We start from the raw sequence: 17,131 nt of genomic DNA, 5'->3' as shown, positions 1-17,131 counted from the left end.
ATCACTGCAGGTCATTAAAGAGACTCGTCTGGCTGAACAGCTTCCAGAATCGCAATGAAGTAGTTATCTAATATCCTCAGACGAAAGGTACCATGCAAATAAAGAGCACTGTGTTGTACCAAAGAGGGTCCTCTGATTACTATCTCTTAGTAGTCCAATAGAGGTAAATTGATTCTAGCCTGAGTTTTTGCAATACAGTTTCCTGGATAAAGAGTCTTCAGTTTAAAATAAACCCTGCTAAACAAGCTATAGTCCACTTAGCTTGACAAATTTAAACAATTAACTTGCAGGAAGCCAAGCTTCTTTTTCATATTTGCAGCTCAGCTGCCTTGAGACAATGTCCGAAGTACAAATAGGCTTTCAGGGCCAGATTCTGATTTTATTCAGCATGGTGTAAATCAGGAATAATCCCTTTAGAGATTAGTAGGAGTGAGATCAGATTCAGGCTCTTGGAATTAAGCACAAACCATGTGCTTGCTGGGCTTATTCTAATTCTGCTAAGTACAAAGCAATTCTCCTTCAGCATGTCCCTCTCCCATTCTGCCTAAAGCACTCTGAACTGAGGAGCGAAGGAAGTGCTGCTGATAATACCCAACAGAAGCCGTTAGTCACTGCAAAATACTTTTGCCTTCAAAGTTATTAAATAAACCTTGCAATTAAAAAAAAAAAGAAAAAAGGGAAAAAAAAAACAACCAAAACACCTTCAAATTACACAGGCAGAGCAAAGTTGTGTTTAAAGATGCCTCATGACCCCTGAACCATGAAATGAACTACAGTAACCATCTTTTACAAGAAACCAACACATTTAATTACTTTGATTTACAGCATCTGTCTCTGGTTCTGGGCATATATCAAAGGAAAACATAAGCAGAGCTTTTGCCAGATGCATGTAACATCCTTAGGAAGCATCTCAACAGGAATTCCAGCATTGCTACGAATTAATGAAATGTCATCTGGAAGTCACTTGTATCCTTCCCCTGCCACCATCTCCTCTGAAGGGTCAGGCAATAAAAAACAAACATGCCAGTGAGTACCTTGCTTATTTTTAGGTAAGATCAAAAAACCTTGACAAAACTATACATCACTGTGCAACTATACCAAAGGATACAAGTTTTGCCATTCATTGTGCTTGTGGTACATCCCTGCTAACACACCAGTCTGAGTGTGCACCTAGAGAATGCTGGTGAAGGAGGCTAAGATATCCATTTAGATCAAGATACAAATCCATCCTATTTAGATCAAGATACAAATCTGACAAGTGATGGGGAACTGTGAAGTTACCTGCTGAGAAGGATAGCATGAGCCTGCATAAATACTATTCTCATTTGATGTGGAGTAGTTTAGTCTCCATTTCATTACATTGTTTATGCATCCCAAAACAGCCTACTGAGCAGACTGAAGGACACCTTTAATTCTAGATGCCAACTATGTTGTTCTGTTCTGCACCTCCTGAAAAAAAACCCCAATTTTAACTCTCCCAACACCCAAGTCACTCTGCAGGTTCCCACTGCATGCCTTAAAGTTCACTCATCAGATTTGAAATCTTTTACTATGTACTGTTGACAAAGATCCCTTACCCCATGGCTTCTGAGGAAAAAAAAAAAAGTCTTGTTAAAATCTCATGTCCCATCAACTTTGGACAGGATGTTGAAATTCAGTAGGAGCTGGAAGTGGACTGTCAAGGGCTGTGACACCTATGGAAGAATTTTCTTTAGGAAAATTTTATCTTTATTTCCCTTCAACTGGACTCAAGACAGTGATGACTCAGGGCTCCAAGAAAAGTACTCTGCTATCCAGATTGAAAAGAGTCCTGTTGGCTTTGAGTAAGGAAACTGCCATCAACAAGCCTGTTCATACAAGTGCCATGTGTTTTAAAGATCACGAGAAGTCACAAGCTTTGTAAGTCTTATTAAGCAGATGACAGCTTCAGCAATTGATTCGAACACACGTGCTGAGCAACATCCCTGTGCTGACTCAGTGGGAAGCATGCTACCCACTCTGTCTCTGAGATATTTTGGTCTTGCCTTCAACAGTCTCCAGGTAATGAGCAGATCAAGCCCTAATGAGCTCATTAGATATGACAAGCCTATACTCAAGGTTACTGTGCACGACCCTATTCTCTCTTGGAGAAAGGTGAAACCGTCATGCAGCATTTGTTACTGATGGAAGAGAAGATTAAAAACAAAACACAGCACTTGGTCCAAGATGCGGAATCACCTTAATTTCCTTGGAAGTCAATATTGTTGGTGCCAGCCAAAGCAATGCTGCCACGTACTTGCTCAGGAGTAGCAATCAGCTCAGAAGAGAGCATGGCAGCTGGAAAGGGAGATCAGAAAGATTGATTCTGACAGCTATAAAAGCAAGAGGGTTTTTAATATTCAGAAAAGTGTCAGTACCCTAATAACAGAATTTCCGTCTCTGAGAGCTACACTTGTCAAATGAAACCTGATTAGATACAAAAGGAAAAAAGGCATCCGGACTTTGAGAAATTCAGAACAGTTTCCTTTGTAGAGGGGAGGCACTGTGAAGGAGATGCTTTTCAAAATGAACAAGTTTCACCTGGTTTTACCCTCAACTTGACCCTCGGGCACTGATGGCAGAATGCCACATTTCACAATTTAAATGAGGAGGATGTCAGCAGTTGCAGGAAATGGGCGGCACCAAGTTTCACCCTGAGGAAGAGCTGTCTTGAAAAGCCAGATGGTTTCTTCCGAGAGTGAGAAGAGTTACATGCCACCCTGGTAATCCCACCCTCTGTGTGTGCACCTCTGCCAAGCAAGCCTGAAACGCCCATAGGAAGAGCAGCAGGTTGCCTCGGGGTCTCTTGGTCCACCTCCAGTCTGTTCCATGAGAAGCTCCTCACTGAGGACACACACTGATACCTTCTGCGTATGACAGCCAGTAAATTTCCAAGCAAGACAGTAAGTGAGCAAAATTTTTACTGGCAGGCAACAGTCAGACTCATAATATTATTTTCCAGATTCAGAGACATGCCAGAAGTATGGTTGGTGGCTCTGAGAACAACCTCAGGGGAGAGTTACACCTTGATGAAATGCAGTTTTCCAAAATGAAGCTGTGCTGGTTTTGTTTTGTTGTTGTTTTGTTTGTTTGTTTGTTTTTTATAAAATACAGAAAACTTTTAAGTTTGCGTGCAGTAAGATAAATCAGGGAAATGACGTTTCAAGCAGAGCTTCTTTAAGAAATTCACACACAGACAAAAGAAGAAAACTGGGATGTGGGGGTCCCTGACAGCTCACCTGAGGAGGATCTAAGGATTGCTTTCTGCTGCACCAACATCTAACTCGTGGTCAGGCTTGTTCCCACAGGACAGCTGTCCTTTTTCCAAAACAATAACTTTAAATGGGGCAAATTTCTTAGGACTGTTTGTCAATTAGTGTGAGGACAGTTCCCACAGACAGGATTCGGGTATTTTAAGCCACAGGGACAAAGGGCTGCTATCTAAACTAGGGTGGGGGAAGCTCTTCTCCAAGAAGCAATAAAGGCAGTGACCACAACGAAGACTTCTGGCTTAATCTGGTAAAATTCTAGCTTTAAACAGCATTCTTCATGCAGAGTTTTTACAGGTAAAGGAAAAGTGTGTGTCGTCCCTTTAAACCAGCAGAAACAAAGCACAACAGATGAGCCCCTTTTCTACGCCGGTAGCGGGTCACAGGGCAGCAGAGGAAGAAACGAGCAGCCTCTTCTCCCAGTGTTGTGTGAAACAGAGACATCCCCCTCCGAATTCCAACCTATTAATTCTTTTCCATCTAAACCTCCAGTTTTCCCCTATTAAAAACATCCCCAAATGAATTGCAATTACATAGCAACATCCTCTGCCAATACTTACACTCAACTCGGTATCAACAGGAGACTCTCGCCTTGCAGAGAAGCAACTTATTCTGAACTCCTCTGTTTCATTGCTACTAGCAAACGTTTTAGCATTACTGTATCACCTTGTATTTTTTAACAACCTTGTATTTTTTCTACAGTCAGCATCCATCTCCTGCTCCTTTGCTGTTTGGCCTCATGACCACTTATATAGCTGCTCAAGGCTTATTTCTGTTTGAGGCATTGGCCATTTTACATGCCAGAGTTACAGCGCTTTAGGAGAAGCCCAGGTAGGGCACAAATCAGTGTCTTAACTGGGCATTTACACCCAACTCTTGTTGGTGTAATTTAACTGTCTGAATTGTGAGCTTTATGTTAAATCACAGCAACGCTTGGAGGACCAACATATATATTGATCTATAAATATTTTTTTTTCTGAAAACTTCCATCATTTTAAAGGACCATTAAAAAAAATAGAAGTAGGTGTCTCAATTTCTATATCACATTTATTTCCTGTATTTCACTTGTGTGAAATTCCCACTTGTAAGAGATGTAAATCACCCCATTTTTCCTCAGTCTGGAATATGCATCACAGTTCTCCAGTGTCCTCAAATATTTTACAGTGCATATATTCTACAGGTGAACGAAACACTTCCAGTTTCCCAAAAGGGCCAAAAAGTACCAAATATTGCACACAACTCTGTATACACGTAAACAAGTCCTGTCAAACCTAATCTGGTGGCCTGGGGCAAAGTTTGTCTGTAATCAGTACACTTTTTAATGAGTTTGCTTTATTAGGTTGTCTCCCAGACTACACATATATCTTGCTGCCCTAGCAAGCTAATGAAGTGGCCCTTTGAGATAGCAGGATGGCTATGTTCCAGTATCCCCACGGTTTTATCACAGAGTTGTGTAGCTGCTGCTAGTTCACCCATCCTGCCACCATGAGACAGGCTTTTCCTCTATCGTTTCTGGTCTGAAGCAGTTTTTAATTTTGCATATCTATTTTTGCATATTTTTGCAATGGTCACAGAAAATGTGCTGCGACAGCCACAGTGACTCAAGGACACTTTATGTTCCTCTGTCAGGGCTCAGGAATCAGGCACATCAACAGCCACATGGAAAAAGCACCAAATTGCACAATCCTTGCAGCACTACGATGATAACCTCATTGTAGTAGACAAAGCAGAAATATAGGTGATTTTTGTTGCATCGGCAGTGCTTTTGCACATCTCTGGTGACTGCACTGCTCAATGGAGTGGCAGACAGTGAATGGCTAAAGCCAACATCCCATCTCTAAAGTTCTTCTGTCCATGCTGTTGAAGATTTCCTTTTACTTTCCCGATTCAAAATCGGGCTGTTGGTCAAAAGGGCAATGTTTACACCTTTACTGGAGTCTCCACGCATTTTACAGGCTGACAATCTCCAGGAAACTAAAACGCTGTCATTTACAGCTGGCAAGACTGGAGCAGAGAGTTGAGATGGGAGGGGGCTCGGCTCTCCAAGCCAACTCTGGATTCTCAGCAAGAAGTGTATCCTCCCACCACCATGCACTTGTCCTCAGATTCAATGTTTAAATGTCCCCAGCTGTCCCAATGTCTTGGTTTGCTCTGATCTTGGCACACAGAGAACACAGCACGGCAGAGGAAGGGGAGTAGAGGGAGCCACGGAAATAGTCTGTTCTCCTCTAGCACGGAGCAGCTGTGGAAACGGGACTGATAAGAGGAAGAACACAGGTAAAAGCAGGACAAAAACCACAGAAGGGTACCAGAACAGCAGCACTGAACGACATTTCGGTGTCTACTCAGAAAGGAGAGAAATGGAGATGAAACTAGGAAAAATCTCCCTGAAGCTCTGAAGAAGCTCTCAGTATCTCACACAGGCTTTGTATTTCTATGGGCACCTCACGCCACCACATTGCAGCCATCAGAATAATGTCAGTTGAGGTAAGTTTTTCACCTGGAGATGAGATCTTGAAGCAAAGCCATATCTTCTGGCCCCACAGCTGCACCTCCGGCCCAGGCGCTCCCCGTGAATCCATTAGAGTCCCCAGTTAGACGGGTAAGCCACACCATAGGCATTTCTGGCAGCCCAGAAGAAAAGAGCTGCCTTTTGCCAAATTTATAAAGCATTTCCACACTACCCTACCAAACTGTTTTTCTCCTCTTACCACCATAAAAAGAGGACTTTGATTTCCATATGATATTTTATAAGAGCCAGTTTATATTTGAATGTTGCCTTCCTAAGCAAGAGAAGTTTTTGCAAAGCTCTTTTTAACTACTAACCTTTTAGAAAGGCTAATGCAATTTTTCCTTGCATTTCTGTGTTGCCATTACAGTATAATCTCCAGAGCATGAGAGAGAACTTCATCATAACTTGCATAACTTCATTGCAAAGGGTATGGCATTCTCAGCTGCCAAACTGTATGTGCCTCCATGTCCTGTCTGCAAACTTAGTATCTACCTGCTTTGTGCTTCCACCAGTGCTACTGCTTGATCACCTAGAGATATTAGGTAGCCCTCAGCATTAACATTTGGTGTTTGATGCTGAGCTTTTGTTAACGGGATACAGGGCAAGCAAAAGTTCATTTTTACTTTTCAGGATGAACTTTTAGGCTAGAATTAAGCCAACTGTTTGGGAAGAGCAGCAGGTCTGTTTGTAAGAAGCAAAGTGAAGCCACAGGAGACCTGATCATACAGTCATCGCTTCTCAACAAGAGCAAATTTTATCTGAAAGGGAAAAGGATGTGGGAGGGGGAAAGAGAAGAGAGATCAAGAAGGAAGATTTCTAATTCTTCTAATAAGCATTAGACAGAGAAGCAGGAGAGATCCTTTCTTTACTTGAAAGGCACAGAATTGCCCCTGAAGAGAAAACCTGGGTGAACCTTCTGAAGAGTAACTTTAATGCAAAAATGGTTTCAAAGGGACAAGAAACAAAACCCCAAATTCAGGTATAATATCAGTATTGCCATCGGCTGACATAAACTGTGTCAATGCAGGTCACATCAAATTCAGAAGAATCATTCTGACATTTCTGAAGGCAAACTTTGTTCTGGGCTCTTTCAAAATGAGTAATTTTGACTACTTGAGAGTTTGAAAAGGACCTGGAATTAAGATTAAGTAAACAAAAAAGCAAGAATGCCTCACTTGATCAAAACCATAATTATCTTGACCTGCCTTTGTTTAATTAAGGTTTGCTTCCATTTGATGTAAACCAGTATTTTTCTTAGTTTTATCACCAAAAAATCTAATTCAGATCATCTGTACAAATGGATTTAAATCAAGATCTAGTAAGAGAAAGCATTAGATGCATGGAGCAATAGTGTGAGCAGCTCAAGTCTCACACTAATGCAGGCTGCAGCCTGTGTACCTGCCCAAGGGCATGTCATGTAAAAGGTATCACCATATCCCATCAGACTAAAGGAATTTAAGATACTGGCATGGATGCCCTTATCACTCCCTGACAGCTTTGGATGCACTGCAGGGTGTCATAAAAGAGACAAATACTGTAGGGTCAGCTCCGATTCAAGTTGCAGGTAGCCCTATGCCATGTTCTTTACATATGACTTTGTAGAAGTCTCAGGATGAAGTAACACAGGTCTCCGCTTCAAGACTAATCCCAAAGGACTGTCTGTAGGACTTAAACCAGTATGTTTCAACCCAAATATTCAGATGACATCTTCCAATTTGATCTATGGTTTTGAATGCCAGGATGTAAGGACGTACCTTAAAAAAAAAAAAGAATCTAAATCTGGACACATGTAGTGTGCATTGAATTTGAGCTGGAGATAGGGAATTTGATTCCTACCTAAAAAAAATGGAGCTGATGCCTTATGATTCCCTGGCAGGGTCATATTAACTGAGCTGGCAGATTTGATAGAATTAGATTTCTTTGTCATGCTGGTACAGCACTGTGATGTGTCAGCACACGCAGCATTTCAGATATGTAAGATTAAGTCGTCGATTGAAGATCCAGCCTCCAGAAATAATGTAGTGTCCTTTAAAAGGAACAACCTTTGTTTTTGTTGGTGTACCATAGCTAAAAAAAAAAAAAAATAATCCACTGATCCCGGGAAAATGTCAGTAGCAATTATTTAGTCCAGAGACATTTTAAAATTGCATCCAATTTAATACCTCAGCTTCACTGTGCTGGTTTTTGCTCTGCAGAACAATCCTCCAAAGGGATGGATAAGGACTGATCTGGCTCAGGGGAGTTTTAGGGATACCCAGAGTATGTGTGGTCACCTCCGTGCCAGCAGCAGTCCTGTGTCAGGAACCAGCAAGGTGGGGAAAGTCAGGTTTGGACCCTGTGGGCTCCAACCACAGCCACTTACTCCTCCTTCACTCAAACCCTTTGGGGTGGAAAGCTACAGAGGGCTGGGCCTGCATTGAAAACTACTGCTGGAAGAAAGGACTTCCAAAGAAATGGAAAAGCTACTACAAAAAACAAAGGCTCTATTGAGATGAAGTCCTTAGAGCAAGAAAGCTACACTTCAAACATTTGTCACCAGACGCAGTGTACAAGCATTTACGTTGTGCCTCTTTTGCCCTCTGTGATACCTCATGATCAGCCAACAGAAACAGCTGTGGGTTTATGAGGTTTACAGATTTCCTAAAATAATACACCCTCTCTCTGCCCAAAGGCTTTGTCATCTTGTACGCAGGGCACAAGTCTTCTTCTCCCAGAGAGAGGGACACGCACATCAGTCCAGATGAAGCAACTTAATCAAGAGCACTTCAAAGCGCAGCAGAGCCAGGAACGAATTGCTTTCTGCCCTCCTTTCCCCCCAGAACTGCATTTTAACAATTACTTACAGTCTTTACAATCGACGACATCCCTAATTTTAACTGACGCTTCAGAGCAAGCTTCTACTGATGGTATTGGGACTTTCTTTTAAAAAGAGCTCCTTGTCCCCCAAGGTCCCTCATTTTCCACACTCCACGGCTATTTCACAGCTGTGGGTGTTGTGCAGCCTGACTTACAGGAGCTTTTCAAAGCCTATATAGGACATTTTCTGCGAAGTGACTCGAGTTTGCTACTTACAAACAAGAGCATGGGATGCACAGCACCAGTGGAAAGAGGAGGCTGGGGTAAGAGTGGGAAAGGCGACCAGAAAGGTGATGGCAGTTCCTCTGTGGCTGCTCTTAATGAGTGCCACGTCACCCGGAGCCCTTATCAGAACAAGAGGAGTCACATGAGGTAGGAGTCAACTCCTCTCTAACAAACTTACTTCCTAAACAGATACCACTTATGTTGATAACATTATCTATTTCATAAGTTAAAGGTTAGTGCCCAGAAAGCACATCTAGCTCCCACAGGGTCAATTCAGTTGCCAAACACAGGTTTCAGATGCCACTGGAGATGCCCTAGATATCAAAGCCATCTTTCCAGAGTCTCAAATATGAGACAAGGAGTTAAAGACTCACATATTTCTGGACCAGCTCCAGAAGGCCAGGACAGATAGTTCAGGGCAGTTCAAATGGCACTAAGTGACTATGGTTAAGGAGCAAAGATCCTTGAAGCCTGGTAGGTGATCCACAGCTCCCTGGAGCCGATACCTGTTGGGTGATACAGAGCTGATACCTACTGAGCGATGAGTTCAATCAATCTTCAAACACCAGGCTAGCCCAGAGAGGGATGTAGACCTGCTCAGGATGGGCTGCAAAGGCATTTATCCATCTCACCAGTGGGACCAGGCATACCGTGCCTGCCAGGACTCGAGAGGCAGACAGGAGCTACCACCTTCCTAGGCTAGCCAAAGCCTCCGTCAGTCTGTTGTCAGCTGACGCAGGCACTGTGGCAATAAGAGCAATACAAACATTTAGAACAGCAAGTTCTCTGCAAGCTTGTGTCTCTTACATTAGTCACAGTGCTCAGGAAACATCTGTACGGGACAATGAAGTTTCTTCCTGTTATAAGAAATTCCACTCCGAGGTGGGAGCTGACAGATAGTCCTACAGTTATTTTTAACTTGCATACCTCTGACTTTTAGTCAGATTTTCATTTAGCAGCTAATAGGCATAACATAGACACGACAGACAGGCTTTCATGCAGTTAGGCAGGACTACATACTTCAGAGAAGGGCAAAAGTATCTCTGCCGCCCTTTGCCTTATTCAGCAGAATTTATGCCCATGTTTTAACCTATATCAGTAACCTCAGATCAGTCAAAAATGCAGCTGCTTCTCTTCTCCTTGCAAGCTTGATTGTATGCAGGCTGTTTTGCAAATATTTTATAGCAATATTTATATCAAAATTAGTAGTCCAAAGCTAACTGAGCTTGCGCTGAAAGGTTTCATCAGAGTATCTTGGAAGAGGGGCTGGCTATTAAAAATAATTCTTCCACTTAAGAAGTGCTCCTAGGTGAAAACAAATAGCTTCTGGATGCCCAGGTTACAGTCATGCTCTATGCCAGCATCATATGGCCTTCAAGACAAAAAAAAAAAAAAAGAAAAAAGTATGCTGCAAGGGAAAGACAAGGACAAGAAGGAAGAAATTTATCTCCTACTTCACCAATTCATCTATCTATAGAGGAGTGCTGTTTCAGATGAGACATTGATAGTCCTATGCTGCCTTCTGCAAAGTATAGAATATATAGAAGATACAGAAAATGAATTAAATCTGGTATGAGAAAGAAAAAAGTTAAAGAAACTCTACATGTAGCATCTGACAGTATTGAAACAAGACAAAAAATGCATCCTTATTCAGAGTTCCCTCAGCCTGTGCCATGAAAAGCTCCACCAGGTGGTGGGATTAACAGCACTTTAAATTTACTGTGGAGCTGGATTTGCTCTTACTCCTTAGCTTTTTAAAGCACGTTTCTGCTTCACCACGCTTTTGAAAATACTTCTAAAAAAAGGTCCTAATAAAAACATATTACTACCATCATTTAACAGCAGCATTTGCAATGCATTTGGTATAAAAGATGCTGTTACAACCTAAAAGATGGAACTGCCATCTGCATGACCCTAATTTCCCCTCAAATTACTCCCAGTTTTACAAAAACAAAAAAGCAAATTGATAAGCAGATACAAAGTCATATATAAAATGATTTTTAGTTTTAAAAGCTACCTTCCTCAGTTGAGATGCCATAACCATTATTAATATCATCAAGTTTGGAAGAAAAAGTGCAAACAAGGCTGCAAGTTCATTTCGGGCCGGGATGTGTGAAAAATTCATACAAACAGGGCAACGCGCTGTTTCCACTGCACAATCAGACTGTGCACCAAGTGAGCGAGCCAAAAGAATAAGGAATTGGATTTTTCTCTTTTTTTGCTCTTTCAGAGGCTATGCTCTTACATGATACTAGCAGAAAGGTAAAATAAATGTACATTAGACTGAAGTGCACTTTAAAAATGTAGTGATAGCTTTAAAGCTGGTTTGGCAGGACCGTAGATAGGGACTTTGTTGAGGCACAGGATTTAAACCTGCTGCCACTGAAATGTTACCCTACAGCAGCACCAAAATAGAGTAAATGAAGTGAGAAACTGGCAGAGGAACAGAGTGCCAAGTTCACCATAGACCTACACTGGAGTTGTTTTGTTTCCAGGATAATCAAGAAAACAAGTGCCTTTAACTAATAAACAAATCCACCTTTTTTATTCGCATCCAACCATTCCCTCTTCTACCCCCAGCCACTGCCTGAACATGTGTTCAAAGAGATTTAAAACGGGCAGGTTTCCAGATGAGCCCAGAAAGGACCTCAAGCGCAGGTGTACCCTGCAGATAACTACCGTGCCGTTGCCCAAAGTAAGAAGATGACCCAGGGCCAACCGCAACTTCTTCTAACACGAGAGCAGCTCTGTCAAGGCATTATGAACAGCGGGCAGAGCACCACCGGCTTTGGATCGAGCCGTAAAAATTGAGGAAGGGTGAACATATCAGTTGCAGAAGGCACGGGCTGGCATGGATCGCATGGGACGCTATGGATGTAGTGATCCAAATATTTCAAAGCAGATGCTTCACACAGAGCCACCCCTCCAGCTAAAACCGTGTAAATAATATACAGGAGTGTGCTGCTAATTTAGTATCTTCCGAACTGCGAAGAGGCAGGAAGACTCCAGTTACAGGCAACTCTTCATTTTAACTTATGTCACCGAAGAGCACCAACATAAATGTACTCCTGACGACAGGATCAAAGTAGAATAAGGACTTTCTTTTTTATATCCTTGAATTTCCTGTCCCTTTTCCACACTGAAATTTAATTTCCTTTTCAAAGAGAGCTTTTGGAGCTTATGAAAATTGACCCAAAAGATTACAAGGGCTTTGTCACCCTTCCAATCTCTCTGAAAGATCCATAATTAGGGAGGTTTTTCCTTTAACATGTGTGCCCAGCAGGCAAATATATAATTCAGACTTACATATACAACAAGTTACTTCAGTGTATTGGATACATACAAGCCCAACCGTTACAAAGAGTTGAAAAATCTTGTATGTCTCAAACGACTAAATATGCATCAAGGCATTTTTTTTACCAGTTTGTTTTGATTTATGCCAAGACTAAAATCAATCATAGTAAGGACCTAGGATGTATGTTTCCTATAGAGATAAGTATTCCAAGTGTAATTAAAACACACCTAACAACTAAACAGCTGACCTCGAAGATTAGTTATTTATACTCCACTGGAAATTAATTCTGCAAGCAGAGATGTGCGAGCGGGTACCTAAGACAGCTAGTCTGTTTTTTTCCCTCTAACGGAATAATACTGGCTTTCCTCTTTCGCCGCACAGCCTACCCAAGGGGAAAAAAAAAATAAACACAATTAAAAAAAATAAGGGTGCAGGACTCCGCCAGGCTGGTCCCTCCCGCTGCTCCCCGCCTGCCAGCGCCCACCCTGCAGCAGAGCGGCTCCGCCACGCAGGACACGGGGCAGGAGCGGCCCCCGTGGAGCGGGGGATGCTGTGGGGCAGCCTGCGGGGCGCGTCCCCCCGCCGCTGCCTCCCCGCCGAGCGCACGGGGCTGCACGGGCATCGCCCGCAGACGAGCCTGGCTCCGGAGCCCACCTCTGCACCCGCAGCCTCCCCTTCTGCCCCCCTCCGCCGGGGAGATCCCGGCTGGATGGGGCGAAGCTTACCCGCTCCGGAGTGCCGAGGCACCCGCCGGAGGATGCCGCAAGCTCCGCCAGCGCCGGGGCCACCCCCTGCTTCTAAATAATAATAATAATACTTTAAAAACCCCCAACTTAACAGCCTTCCGGAGCTGGAAGGGAGGGGGAAGCTCCCGCCGCGCCTTTTACAGCAGGGGGGAGCGGGAGGATTTGCAGGTAAGCGGGGAGGAAGGCGGAGGATGAGGAGGAGGAGGAGGCGGAGGGGGGGTCCCGCGGTACTCACGGCGGGGCGCGGGGGGCCGGCGGGCCGCCAAGCCCCATGGCCAGGGAAGGGCGGGCGGTCGGGCTGTCGGTCGCCGCTGCTGCCGCTGCCTCGCTGTTTGCCTGCGCCGCCCGCGGAGCCTCCCCGGGCACCCCGTCCCTCCCCTTCCCTCCCCGGCAGGGCTTCCTGCCCGCTCATATAGCTCGCCCCCAGCCACGTGGACGGCGCCGGGGGCCCCGGGCGGCTCCTCCTCGGAGCCGGGCAGGGCGGTACCGGGGCGGCTCCCCCCCTCCCTTCCCCTCCTTTCCCATCCCCTGGCCGCTGAGCGGGGCTCCGCGCCCGCGGGGGCTGCGCGGCGGAGAGGTGCGCACCGCGCCCGCCGGGGCTGCGGCTGCCCCCGCGGGGGGGCTCGGGGCCGCCGAACTTCCCTAGAGCTGCGCCGGGATGAAGTCCCTGCTCCCAACGTGACCTCCCTAGAGGGTCACCAGCCAGAAATACCTGTCTTCTCACCCCCACCCTGAAACTCCCGGGTCTGAAACTGGGCTGTGTGGATCCCAGCGGTGATCACGGCAGGGAAAGCAAAAAGAAATACGGTGCTTCTCAGAGGAGAAAACGTACGTTGCATCTTTAATCATAACAAAAATTAGCACATAGTAAATAATATCTTCTTTTGGTCCAGCATCAGACGTTTTTAAGATGACTATAAAACGCTGTAGAATTAAAAAGAATACAGCATCATTAAAGAATCCCCCAGACAGACACATTCAACTGATAAAGTGTCTGCTAAAACTATTTAACAACATAATGCTGGCTTTTTTAGTGTCGATGTGTAAAGACTGGAGCCAAGATGAGAAGTGGTGGGGTTAGAGCACCTCCAAAGAAGCAAATGATTTCTCTGGTCTTCTCTCCAGTCCCCCCCCACCCCCCCCATAGGCAGTGCAACGTGCACCGTGAACATCCACAGCACATGTCAGAGGGCAGTATTCCTGAGCTCTGAAAAACATGTTCCTTAACGCTGGACAGCCGGTGCGTAACTCCCTTTGCGAAGCAGATGAGTTTGTAGGTTATTAATCTGAAACTGCCCACGTTGTTGGTTTATTACATCCAGCACAACATACTTCCACTGGAAACTGTAACGTGCTACGTAGGAGCTGTAAGTCATCAATCATCACTGAGCTTGTTTCCATAGAGTTATATTAGTAAAAGCTTAAGTGTGAATTTAGACCGGTGTCACATCACGTACCGCGCTGTGCGGTTATTTGCATTTGGGTATGAGTACCTGCGACAGGCTGAGCTTTCTGCTTAGGAGCATAATAAGCCCTTACAAAACCTTTAAGGGACTCACCCCATCGCTAAATCCTGACCCTGGATACTGCAGAGCAACAAAGTATTATATCCTTCATAAACAGGGCTTGGAAGGGATTTAATCTAAAGTAATGAAGGTAAAAAAGCCGAGGCTTCTTTTACAAGGAATGTATCAACGCAAGGAATCAGTGGTGGTGATGGGGGGAACAGTGTATTAAACAGCTCCTCACTGCTTTTTCCTGGGAGCTGCTTGCCACTGCTGGAGGTGGCATAGGGCCCTTGAGGACCTCCAATTTGATCACCTGTGACAGTTTCTGTAACCCTCTCGACTTGATACTCTCATACCTTCAGAAATTTGGTGGATTTGTTGCTTCATTTCCTTCCTGATGATTGTGGGTGAGTGGGCCTGTTTATGAAGAGATCGCTGGGGAACAGCTCACCAGCAAGAAGGCTGTGCATCAGGTTTGGAGATCTCTCCCAAGCATTTTTTGAGGTGATGGAGGGAGTGAGAGGGTGATGAGGGTTCTGAAGAATATCCTATAAAAGCAACAGTGCCTGGGGAAGAAAGAGTCTGAGCACGCTGTGTTTCACTACCTGTTCTACCACACCTGGTCTGTCCATGAGCTTAACAGAGAAAAAGGGTGATTCTAGTAAAACAGGTGATTTCTTACCATACAGTATATAAAGTCTTACCAGTGTGTCTGCATGTTGTATCAAGGAAAACACCCTGCAGTCAGGACTGTCCTAATTAATGATAGTTAATCAAGATGACACTGGAACAGGTTGCCCAGAGAAGCTGTGTTTGCCCCATCCCTGGAAGTGTTCAATGCCAGCTTGGATGAGGGTTTGAGCAATCCGATCTAGCGGAAGCTGTCCCTGCCCATGGCAGGGGGTTAGAAGTGGATGATCCTTAAGGTCCCTTCCAACCCAAACCATTTCATGATTCTGTGACTGAAGAAAGGGAGCAGGGGATAACATTAAGTTCTCTCTGCATTCTTGGTCCTATCTCTGCATCATTTCTCTGGAGTACGCAAGGAGTAAGACATGGTGCACCCCTCTGAGAAGTCACACCAGCTTTAGTTACAAGTTGCAAGGAGGAGATATGGAAGAGAGCTCTGCAGTGGCTGGTTTTGGTCAGAAAAGCTCCTTTCTGTAGAGCAAGGCAGAATAGGAGGGTGCTTGCCCCAGGGATGCCTCAGGGAGGTGTGACACAGCGATACGGGTGGAGCATGAAGTTCCTGAGGTTCCTGCCAGTGCTTGGCTGAGCCAGGAACAGACAACAAGACCAAATCCTCCTGAAAGAGCAAGTGTGGAACATATTTCTCTTTGTTATACCAGTGTTACATGCAGTTAACTCCTTTGGATGCTCTCAACTTCACCGATGCACCCCAATGAGTGTGCAGGTAGCAAGTGCTCTCTGATAATGCCACAGTAATTACAGCAGGGTCCAACCTGGAGGGTTGGATCTGCTCCCCTTTATACTGTAACATTTCCCTAGCAAGTGTCATTTAGATGTTTTTGGGAAAGAATCCAGGATTTGTTTCACAGACAGTATTTCCTCAACAGCTCAGTGAATACGAAATAGTTTGAACTAACCATGCAAATCTCGCTTGTCGTCTTATGTGGAGAAACGATATCTATTCTAAAGTCTGGGCCAGGGCTTTTAGCTGCTGATGGGGAATAGCTATGCAGACATCAAAGGAGCTGTATCAGCTTTTACCAAGTGGGGATCCAGCCCTTTATTCATATTTTAAAATTCAGAAACTGTGTCTAAGTAAAGCATTTTTCTCTATATTTTTAAGTAGCTAGTATTTTATTTTATGGCTGTTCCCTCAGTGGTAGGATTGTTTCTCACAGTCAATGTTTAAAGGCCCTTCAAGGCTGAAGGAATTAAAAATGAATAATTTAAAGCTGGTCTATGATGCAGAATTTTTAGCATATGTTTTACAGGCCGTGTAAAACAATTTTTTTTGTCTTGTCAGTAGATATTTTACAAACATGCTGTGCTGGAACCAAAACCCTTTTTTATTTAAGACTCAGATTTGAGCCCTCCTATGCATCGACACAGCGGCGTGCTGGAGCCTACAAGCCATAACAAGGAAATCATTATCACCGGCACTGATCAGAAAAGAGCAGGAATGAAGCGATTTCACCACTTTTACCAGTAAACCAGATGTGGGCACAACTGTGGCTTTCCCATCTCAGAAAGCCTCATCCCAAGGTAGAGACAGAGGAGCTGTAATTTGTTTAACCTAAAGCTACAAAAGGGCTGGACCCAGGTGGTGTTGGAGAAGGAGGCATGAGACTGTGATGCTCACAACGTGTTGGCCATTGGCTGTTTTTTGAAGGTTGGCTGGAGTATTTTTTTTGCCAATCTCCTGTTAACTTCCTAAACAATGTAGTGCTAGGAAAGCCGGCTTAGTCACTCTTGGCAGTCTTCACAGGCAATGCTGATTCCTGGTAAAAAAAACAATGATTCACCTTTTATAGATTTCATTTCTTGTTCCTTCCTAACTCCTTGCAACAGCAAAGGGAGGAGGCATCTACTCTGCACATGTTCAAAATCAGCCCGGGTTTCAGCCTTACGGACTGGTTTCCACACTCTTCCTTGTTTTCCTGGATTGTCCAGCTTTTCATTTTTATTTTATGGTTATTCCAGATTTGCAATTAAAAATAAATCATTTTGATTAT

At 44.2% G+C, this 17,131-nt stretch overlaps 1 protein-coding gene across 7 annotated transcripts in view; it reads right to left on the bottom strand.

Annotated features, from left to right (window-relative positions):
• ST3GAL1 (ST3 beta-galactoside alpha-2,3-sialyltransferase 1) overlaps nucleotides 1–13,314 on the bottom strand; it is an 83,942-nt gene extending 70,628 nt beyond the window's left edge. For 2 of the 7 annotated variants that reach the window (XM_087745246.1, XM_087745413.1), the window contains exons 1-2: nucleotides 13,157–13,306; nucleotides 12,901–12,972 (exon numbers count right to left, since the gene is read on the bottom strand). The gene's annotated coding sequence lies outside the window, so the exon portion shown is untranslated. Of the gene's footprint in view, nucleotides 1–8,871; nucleotides 8,932–12,900; nucleotides 12,973–13,156 lie in introns of those variants that run through there. The other 5 variants (XM_087745114.1, XM_087745197.1, XM_087745562.1 and 2 more) reach the window with 5 other exon arrangements.
• Between the last annotated feature and the right edge of the window lie 3,817 nt (nucleotides 13,315–17,131).

Source organism: Nipponia nippon, unplaced genomic scaffold, assembly GCF_047370975.1.
Source record: "Nipponia nippon isolate SJK-2023a ecotype South Korea unplaced genomic scaffold, ASM4737097v1 scaffold_1, whole genome shotgun sequence".
NCBI classification, from domain to species: Eukaryota; Metazoa; Chordata; class Aves; order Pelecaniformes; family Threskiornithidae; genus Nipponia; species Nipponia nippon.
This window is presented reverse-complemented; position numbering and strand designations above follow the sequence as displayed.